Source organism: Maniola hyperantus, chromosome 11 (assembly GCF_902806685.2).
Source record: "Maniola hyperantus chromosome 11, iAphHyp1.2, whole genome shotgun sequence".
NCBI classification, from domain to species: domain Eukaryota; kingdom Metazoa; phylum Arthropoda; class Insecta; order Lepidoptera; family Nymphalidae; genus Maniola; species Maniola hyperantus.
Window position 1 is genome coordinate 6,503,994 of NC_048546.1, and position 10,125 is coordinate 6,514,118.

The 10,125-nt window shown below is 38.3% G+C and overlaps 1 protein-coding gene across 1 annotated transcript in view; it reads right to left on the bottom strand.

Annotated features, from left to right (window-relative positions):
• Cul5 (cullin 5) overlaps positions 1-8,022 on the bottom strand; it is a 192,022-nt gene extending 184,000 nt beyond the window's left edge. The window contains exon 1 of the mRNA XM_069501822.1: positions 8,011-8,022. The gene's annotated coding sequence lies outside the window, so the exon portion shown is untranslated. The remainder of the gene's footprint in view (positions 1-8,010) is intronic.
• Between the last annotated feature and the right edge of the window lie 2,103 nt (positions 8,023-10,125).

Sequence of the window (10,125 nt, forward strand, 5' to 3'; positions counted from 1 at the left end):
AACGCCTGCTTTTATACAACATTTAGCTCAGAGTAAGCAAAAAGCTGTGGTAGCCTAGTGGTTAGGACGTCCGCCTTCCAATCAGAGGTCGGGAGTTCGATCCCGGGCACGCACCTCTAACTTTTCGGAATTATGTGCGTTTTTAAGTAATTAAAATATCACTATCTTTAACGGTGAAGGAAAACATTGTGAGGAAACCTGCATGCCTGAGAGTTCTCCATAATGTTCTCAAAGGTGTGTGAAGTCTGCCAATCCGCACTTGGACAGCGTGGTAGAATGGCCAAAACCCTTCTCACTCTGGGAGGAGACCCGTGCTCTGTAGTGAGCCGGCCATGGGTTGATCATGATGATAATGAAGCAATATTTACTCTGAGCTAAGTATAGATAGTATTTTTTATACCTATGAATACCATTTCAGGGCAGTTACGCACTCATCCGATCTGAGTCCTTGAAAACACGTTCTGAAGTAGTCCTAGAACTATTTGTGTCATAGAACATTGTAGCTTATGACATAATATAACGTTTTTTATATCCGTATTTTCACGGATTCAGATCGGATGAGTGCGTGATCGTAAGGTTAAATGAAATGGTGTAAATTCAAACGAAATAATGACAATAATAGTGGAGGTAAACAGTGAACTGAATGTATCATAGTAATAGCCTAGTGGTAAAGACGTCAGCTTCCTATTCGGAAATTCCTGGGTTCGATCCTCTTCGACTCTAATGTGTACTTTAGGTAAGCTACTAAAGAAAAACTCTTGGGGGAATCTGTACCTATGCCAGAGAGTTCTCCATAAAGTTCTCAAAACTGTGTGAAGTCTGTCAACCCATACTTGGCCAGCGCAGTCAAACCATTCCCATTCTGAGAATAGATCCGTCCTCAGTAGTGAGCCGACTATGGGTTGGTGATGAGGATGCTTGTAGCATCTGAGTGCGACGGTAAAGCTTATCTATAGGTACAAAGCATTTGTTAGTTAAGTGTCCAACCGAAACGTTATTTGTCAGGAATTCATTTTAAGTGTTTGTGTATGGATAAAGGTATTAGTATTTAGTACCGAAGTATACCTAATCATAGAAATATTATGAGTTATAATTTACTAGCTGATGCCCGCGACTTCAACGTCAACGTTTCAACTGTTTGGTTTGAAAATCATTGTTTATACTACAAAAAAAGTCAAAAGTATGTTTTTTAGACTTCTCAAAAGTAACAATCACTTTTGCAAACTACTCGACGTCTGTCTGTCTGATTGGCTTTGGTCTTGTAGGATGTAGAGCCTAATCGTAAGTTCGTAACCGTTTAGTAAGGTGTTATATGAACAAGACAGATAGAGATTTTTAATTCGTTATAACTACGACATTCCAGGCCATATCGTGGTATAGAAAAGCTCATCTTAAATTTACGTTGAAACAAAAATAGATGTCAATGAAAAATAATAAAAAGCAGCTTTAAAATTCTAGTGATAAGTATATTATTTACAACGCGTAGATGTCCAATCAAAACGTAATTTGTCATGTTTATGTTCATTATTCTGTACTTTTATATCACGAAATCGTAAAAAGTTTACAAAACATTGATAAACTACAATAAAATGAAGTGCTGCCCCTGTGCGTTATCGAGAAGCTTACGAAGCATTTGCTAGATGAGTGCCCAATCAAAACGTTATTTGTCATATATCCGAGTCATTGTATGGCCCTTCTTCACGTTGGCCCTTGCGTTGGTATCAGTGGCCCTTACATTGGTGACACTGGTGTATAGTCACTGGTTTATGTCGGCTGTGGTAAGTATGAGATCCAGTTTCCGTCTTGTCGGCTGTCGGGTCCGGATCTCTCAATGTGTGGTCCACAAACTCTTAGGTCAAATAGACACTTGAACCATTATCTAAATAAAAATAGAAAGATTTTTTATATAAATAAGTTTTTACAAAGTACGTAAGCTGTGATAGCCTAGTGGTTAGGACGTCCGCCTTCTAATCGGAGGTCAGGGGTTCGATCCCAGGCACGCACCTCTAACATTTCGGAGTTATGAGCGTTTTAAGTAATTAAATATCACTTGCTTTAACGGTGAAGGAAAACATCGCGAGGAAACCTGCATGCCTGAAAGTTATCCACAATGTTCTCAAAGGTGTGTGAAGTCTACCAATCCACACATAGCCAGCGTGGTAGACTATGGCTAAACCCTTTTCACTCTGAGACTGAGAGGAGACCAGTGCTTTGCAATGAGCCGGCGATGGGTTGATCACGATGATGAAGTTTTTACAAGTGCTTTAGAGGCGTCAAGTGAATCTATCTCTGGTTCGGAATGAATTTTCTACTGAGAACAACCAGCAAGAGACTTGGTGATTGAATAATATACCTATGGGCCAAACGTGTAGTGGCCTTATAAAGTGTTTGTTGGCGTAGCGTGCACGCAGGGAATTAAAGCCGCATCGGCTTCTGAATGTCGATTTAATTGCTTGATAAGTCGCGCTGCGCAACTCTATTGAAAGATAATAGTTCAAGATGTTATGGAGCTTATTGTGGTTTCATACTGCCTCTCACGATATTTACTTCCTCGAATTTAATAAGCTGTGTGTTAGGTAGACGGTGATTACAAATACCAGTTCATCAGTTCCTGGATGGAAGATCTTATTTTCTAAAAGTTTGGGATAATAGCTTGTTTTCTATTTTATACCTACAATACTAACTAGATGATGCCTGCGACTTCGTCCGCGTGGATTTAGGGTTTTAAAAATCCCGTGGGAACTGTTTAATTTTCAGGGATAAAAAGTAGCTTATGGGTTTCCCCTAGATGTAAACTAACTCAATACGAAATTTCATCAAAATCGGCTGAACGGCTGGGCCGTTAAAGCTAGCAGACCGACAGACTGACACACTTTCGCATTTATAATAAGTATTAGTATGGAAGTATGGATTTAAAACAGTCGGCTGACTCACATGCAACGCATGTTAGACCTAGAGGATTTTTCTATGCGTGTAAGTTTGCTTTGGAGGATTGTAAGTATTTTGAGAAATTCGATCGGTATCGTCCCAAAATCTAAATCCACACGGCCAAAGTCGCGAGAATCAGCTTGTTTATTCAATTGACTGATGATAATGATTTAGTACTCGACAGGTTGAGATGGCAATCGGGGTATGCCATCTCATGAGGCGGGGGGGGGGGGGGGGGGGGGGACGCCCTGCATGCGCCCCGCACACCCCCGCGCTATCCCGCACCGGGTTAGCGAAGCGGCTGTGTCGTGTTCTTCTCTATAATCATCATATTGAGTAACTCTCCTGGAAATGTAAAAAAATTAAAGGGGTAGAAAAATATTCACTTATTGATTTTATTACATTCGAGAATCCACCCTAAATAAAAAAGGCTGTTATTCGTTTTTCAAACGATATAGTATGAGGTCGCAAATCATTTTCGCGATTATCTTAACACACTGGACGCAATATGAACCAATAAGCAATAATCCGTGGTAGTGATAAATTTATATGGTTACTGAATGGCTGAGTGGGCGCCTAAATACTATGGATGCTCATAAACAAAGCTGATCGCACATATTTTATGCGTAACGAACGCAGGCAACGAATTTGTTCAAATCCTTGTGAATTTTTTGTTAATTCATGGACTAGCGATTGGCTGCAATCAGACCTTCTGGCATACGTAATGATGCAGCCTATAAGATGGAGCGCGCTCACTCAGAAGATGCATATTCACTTTATTGCCTTGAAGGTACCCATATTAAAATTAGAGGAAAACTGATGCTGGAAGGGCGTTTTATATTCTAGCGGTTCGAATTAAAAACAAAGAGACAAATCGCTTCGTACGTGTCCGTGGGATTTCGACTAGGTACGTACAGGTGCACGGGTGTACCTTGCCTTGGCGATGCCTTGCGGTACGATAGTAGAAAGATGAAGGAGGAACCAGGTCAAAAAGTTTTGGGCACACTCTCCGAAATTATATCCTGTAGAATATCATTTTTCAACACAGTACGCGTCGTCACTATCACGTTGAATCAATGAAATGCACTCCTAAGAATTTGACTACCACTAAATCCTCTAGGTTAGGCGTCATATTATAGTGCAGCTGGTTGAGTTTCCTAAGAATTTTCAAGTGAAAAACTGAAAAATAATAACATAACTCCTACCCTACTACTACTCCTTATTGCAGCTAAGAAAAAAGTCTTTAAGAAGTTGGTTAAGATGATACTTTTATAAAATAGATTAATCGTAATAGACATAAACTGACATAAATAATATAAACTCTTACCTCAAAAACATTTCTACTGGAAAATAATACAGTAACATTTCATGGTAAGAACTGTCTCTGCAAATGAAAAAAAATTGAATTATGATTTTTTTACTTAATTTCTGATATGGGCAAAAAAAATTATGCGGCACGGCGGGTTAGTGTATAATGTGCGATCATTATAAAGCAACGGGTATGGTAATGTCAGGACTCAGGAGCTTACCGTAGTTTTATTTCCGCGGGCTGACAAGAGTATGAGCTGGAGGAAAGCTGCAAAGCTGGTGTTGCGATATTAGCCTTGCTTGCGATTTATGCGCATTGTTATTCGACTTGCAATCAGATGGTAAGCATTGTGCTTTTTGCTGGTGGATTTTATAAGGCGTCCATACACTGTACAAGTAAGTATAGTACCTACTGTTATTAGCCGACTTCAAAAACTTTACGTTAACGTAAAGAAAGCTAGAGGTTAACTCTCCTATTGTGGTAGTAAATGCCCCCACCAGTGGCGTAGCTAGGTAACTAGGGGCCCTGGGGCAAATCAAAGAATGGGGGCCCCTTTATTGACGTAACGGACATCAATGCGTGGTATTAAAATCAAATAAAATTGAACCACTATAATGTGCCAGTACTAAAAAGTCAATTGACATTAACTTACTTACACCTGATATAGCATTAATTTATAACCGTTCTCAAAAAAAAAATCTTGACTCGAACTCACAATAAAACGCACATCGATGAATAATAAAACGCACATATCGCTGTCCGTCAAATTGAAAACACTGCCAACCCACATAAAGAATTTAGGGGAATTCCCTAGGTATAATTTTCGAATAAAGTCGGGCTACAACCTGTCACATTTATTTTGAAAATAGGAGCAATTTTCAAAAATTAGTTCGATTGAAATCTTCTGGAAAGGATTCGAGGGCCCCTTGAGCTTGAGGGCCCCGGGGCACTGCCCCGCCTAGCCCCTGGGTAGCTACGCCACTGGCCCCCACAGCTATTTTGATGACAGTGGCTAGGTAAAGAGCTGTTTGCGGTTCACTTGGAACGTTTTCTGTTGCCATAACAACAATCAGTTTCATTAAGGAAAGCTTTTACAATGTACGTCCGCGTATTATCAAATACTTACTTACAGTAACATACTGACGTGTTTAAATGAAGATTTTAAAGATAAATACTAAAGATGAAGAATATTTAAAAAATATGTCTGAACTCAATTTCCATACATACCTTCATTACCTATTATAGGCACACATTTTTTATTTAACTTTTCTTTCTAAATAAAGTTGTCGTGTTGAACTTTCATTAAAAGTTGGACCATAATTATTAGTTGACAAAAATTTATTGAAGATCATATTATTATACTTAAGGCGCATAAAATCAATAATAAATTATTCGGTGTCGCATCATAAATAATTAATCTTTCTTCTCTCTTAAATTTGTTTCATCAACGAAATTAAATCATTAACACTATAGTTCAAGTTTCATATATAGTATAGTAGGTAATCCTACTTCTATGGATATGCTTTGAATAGTCCAGGCATATCAATATAAGTAGGTAGTAAGTAACTTTGCTATTTAGGTATTCTAACTTAACCATAGGATTTGGAATCACAATATTATCTACGATAACATTTTTGTTTTATTTCAAGCCGCCGCGCCGGGGCAGAGCCGAGAAGGTGTGAGAGATTATAAGCTTTCAATGCTTCTCTTCTGAGAACATACCCGTGCTCAGTAGCGGGCTGGCGATGAGTTGATCATGATGAAACTTGCATGTGTAGCCCCGGTTTGTAAATGATAGTTTTCAGTCGACAGTGGGATGATGTGACTACCCGACTGTGGCGAAGCCAAAAGGAGGGTTATGTATTTGACCTGTGTTTATATATGTATGTATGTATGGCCGTTCCTATCTGCGCTTGTAACTACTGACTGGCTCAACCGATTTACGAGTAGATAAATGACACGTCATTCTTCGCAAATTAATTAAAGATTTTTTTGCGGGCGATTACGTGCACATGGATATAGGTTTTTAGAATGCCTTAGAATTTATTTATTGTACGGAATTAAAGTCTGTATAGAATTTTACCATTTCATTAGAAATGAGACGGCTTAAAAATCATAAAATTCATAACGTATGAATCGTTTCAGCAAATTCAGCTTAACAAAAGACTACCTAGACTACTAAGACAAAACAGACAAGATTGTATAGAATAATGTTCTTAGCTCCAAGTCAATAATAATAGATTTTAAACTAACTTATTCGTTTTATAAGGCACTTAACAGACGCCATTGCGTTTGTATTTAGACAAATTAGTGGTGAATTCCAACAGGCGTTGAGTAGTTTATGCGACGGAATGGAAGCAAATTTCGTCACGGATCTACAGATATTTCAACGGGTAGTAAATCGCGCGGACGCGGTGGAGCGATCGGATAAATCACACGAGTGGGCGGCGCGGGCTCCCGGCTCGCTCCGTGTAGCCGCTACCGTTTACCGACCACTGATCATCTGATACTTAATTTAATGCTCCCAGCGAACAAGCCGTGATTTTACGCGACTTGTAATTTGAAAAATTGATTCAAATCTGCATAAAAACATCTTATGCGACAGTCGGATGTACTGTTACAATATCTCTTAGCAATGCATTATTCCCTTATATGTAGAGGGAGAGCCAGCGACCGCCAGACCTTGGTTATTTTTAAAAACTGTAGAATAGAATAGAATAGAATGTTTTTATTATTCATGTAAACTTTTTACAAGTACTTATGAATAGTCAGGTAGTTTGAATTTACCACTGGTTCGGAATGCCGTTCCTACCGAGAAGAAGCAGCAAGAAACTCGGCGGTTGCTCTTTTTAATTTAGTAGTCTGTAAGTTTAGATGTCTGCGTATTGTCCCCAACACTAGTTGGAACGATCAGTGACTATGAAGTTCGGATCATGGTGGCTTTGGGAGCAGGTAACAAACGTGTAAAAAATCTTACGTCAAAGTATGAAGTGTAATTATTTTATTTTCTTCGGAATAGTATTAAAAATAACGGCATGCATTGCCAGACACTTAGTATGGTGGCAACCCCCCCGCCAGACACCAGCTTAAGGGTGTAATTCTTTTGCAATAGACTTTCAGGTTCATTTTATATCCGCTACCGTTTACCGACCACTGATCGTCTGATACTTAATTTAATGCTCCCAGCGAACAAGCCCTAAGGTAAAGGAGATTTTACGCGACTTGTAATCTGAAAATTGATTTAAATCTGCATAAAAAATATTATGGGACAGCTGGACAGACTGGTGCGGTTCAAGTGTTACTTGCCCGCGGGGATGAAGACGGCTATTTTTGAGTCATTATAAATTATTATCGAAATATGGCTCATAACGGTTGTAAAATTTACAGTAAGTAGGTATCATCATCATCATGATCAACCCATCGCCGGCTCACTACAGAGCACGGGTCTCCTCTCAGAGTGAGAAGGGTTTTGGCCATAGTCTACCACGCTGGCCATGTGCGGATTGGTATTGGTAGACTTCGCACACCTTTGGGAACATTATATGGAGAACTCTCAAGCATGCAGGTTTCCTCACGATGTTTTCCTTCACCGTTAAAGCAAGTGGTATTATTTTAATTACTTAAAACGCACATAACTCCGAAAAGTTAGAGGTGCGTGCCCGGGATCGAACCTCCGACCTTCGATTAGAAGGCGGATGTCCTAACCGCTAGGCTATCACCGCTTCAGTAGGTATAAAGTGCATAATTTACTTATAAATGATTTTTCTTACGTGTGACTATTTCACGATATAAGTCCCGCAAATTGCTATTGCGCTGGAACCATGTCTCACTAACATCGAAATGACGTCATTTTGATGTCAGCCGAAATAATAATATACGAGTACCATCAAGCTCGAAACAGTCTAGTGCTGACGTCACTAAAATGATGGCCACGCGCATTAGCAATTTGCGAGACTTGTACTCATTACGTACGGTTTATTCGCTCTTTAGTCTTTACCCAGGCACAGAGTTTGAAGGACTTAAGTAAAATTGTGTGCTCACTCTTGGCAACACATGACCTTAGGTATAAAAGGGGAGGATCAAGTTCGTTGTTCCAAGTTTGGACGGTTATGTTGGATACTATCCAACTTATTTAATTAATTTGTAATAACTGATCTCTATAAAATTATCAAAAATACCTTTTACTAATATTAAAGTATGATTTTATTTTAGAAGTTCATGACCTAGAGGGTATAGGTCTGTAAAGTACCTAGTACCTACCATAGTATCTACTACCATTTTTTTGCTCTAAAAGAAGGGGTGAAGAACACAAATAACAAATAGGCAGTGGTTTTGACCGAGATCAATTTTCAATTATTTATGATGGGGCTTGAGATAAAAAGGTATTTAAATAGGTCCAGTCAGTGTATAGGTAAGGTAGCATTAAAATATTATTATGGCTCGTAAAAGTATCTTTTCTTCTACTGAAAGTGCTAAATCTTTCTTATTAAGTCATCCATAAACATAATATTATAACAGCAGTATGACTGATTAACTTATTTTCTCACCCATAATTTTCCGTTCATAAAGTCAAAATTATATGGCAATGGCATTATGAACCTACTATTTTGTATGATTAAAGTAATGGCAAGTAGATAACTTTTATGAGTTTTTAATTGGTAGATAACTTTTATGAGGTGCATTATTTTAGTCAATGCTTTTGTTAGCATCATATTTACTACTGGAACAATTATTATGATATCTTAAAATCTGTTGCCCGCAACTTCTTCCGCGTGGATTTAGATCTTAGAAATCTATGTGGCTAATTTTTTTCCCTTTATAAGAAACATATTATCTAAACCGATTTCTTTTATTTAATTACGCTTATGCAGTTATTTCAAAAATAGTAACTATTCATACATTCAGTAAATATGGCCATATCTATGGGCATATTAACCTACCCCATTAGAAATATGGCCATTTTTCGAATAAAAAAAAAGTAATGAATATCTGTAACTATTTAATGTTTTTCAATATTAAGAAAGTTTAATAGGTACTCTATGAAATAAATACCCTGACTCGCCCGCTATAGTCTTAAAAAACATGAAAAATATATAGGAACACATAACCTTAAGATGGCCATATTCGACCCAGGTACGTCATTTACACCGTGAAGGTATAGAAACTCCATGAAAATACTGAAGTACATCTGATATAGGAAAAATATTGCTTTCTAGTATAGACACTTTATAATAAGTGTTGGTATGATTTTCACAGTTCGACACCTGTTAAGGGATTTGGAAAATTCATGATGAGGGACTATAATTTGGTTTTACGCTTCACGCGTTGATATCTACGATCATAGTTCTTATCTCATTTTTTACATTAATGTGACATTCCATAATGTTTTGCTCCTACAGCGGGATGATTCGCTAACTCAGTGTTCAGCACTGAATGATAGCCACCGAGGTAATTTGACATTTGCTGCTTCATTGAGTTAGGTACATATTAAAATATTTTACTTGTACATATCCTTCAAGGGATTAAAATACTTATATGTCAAATTAGCTCGGTGGCTAGTGAGTTAGCGAATCACTCCGCATGCGCGTACCCTTCAAACACGCACGTCTGAAGTGTCACACTGCACCGTAGTGGTATGTAACAGAAACGTTGAAAAATTCATTTGCAATAGACTATAGGTTCACGTAATGATGTATTATACATATTAAGGCTATCTCGGCGTAGCGTGCGCAGTGTTGGCGCGGTCGGGTGCTCGTTCTCTATAAATCAGAGGCGCCGGCGCACGCCGCTGCTCGATTAATCGCACACAAGCCGCACACAAATCAAAATGTAAATGGATATACTATGTTAAGTGCGCTCTGCCTAGTAATAATGATGTTAGCATTAGG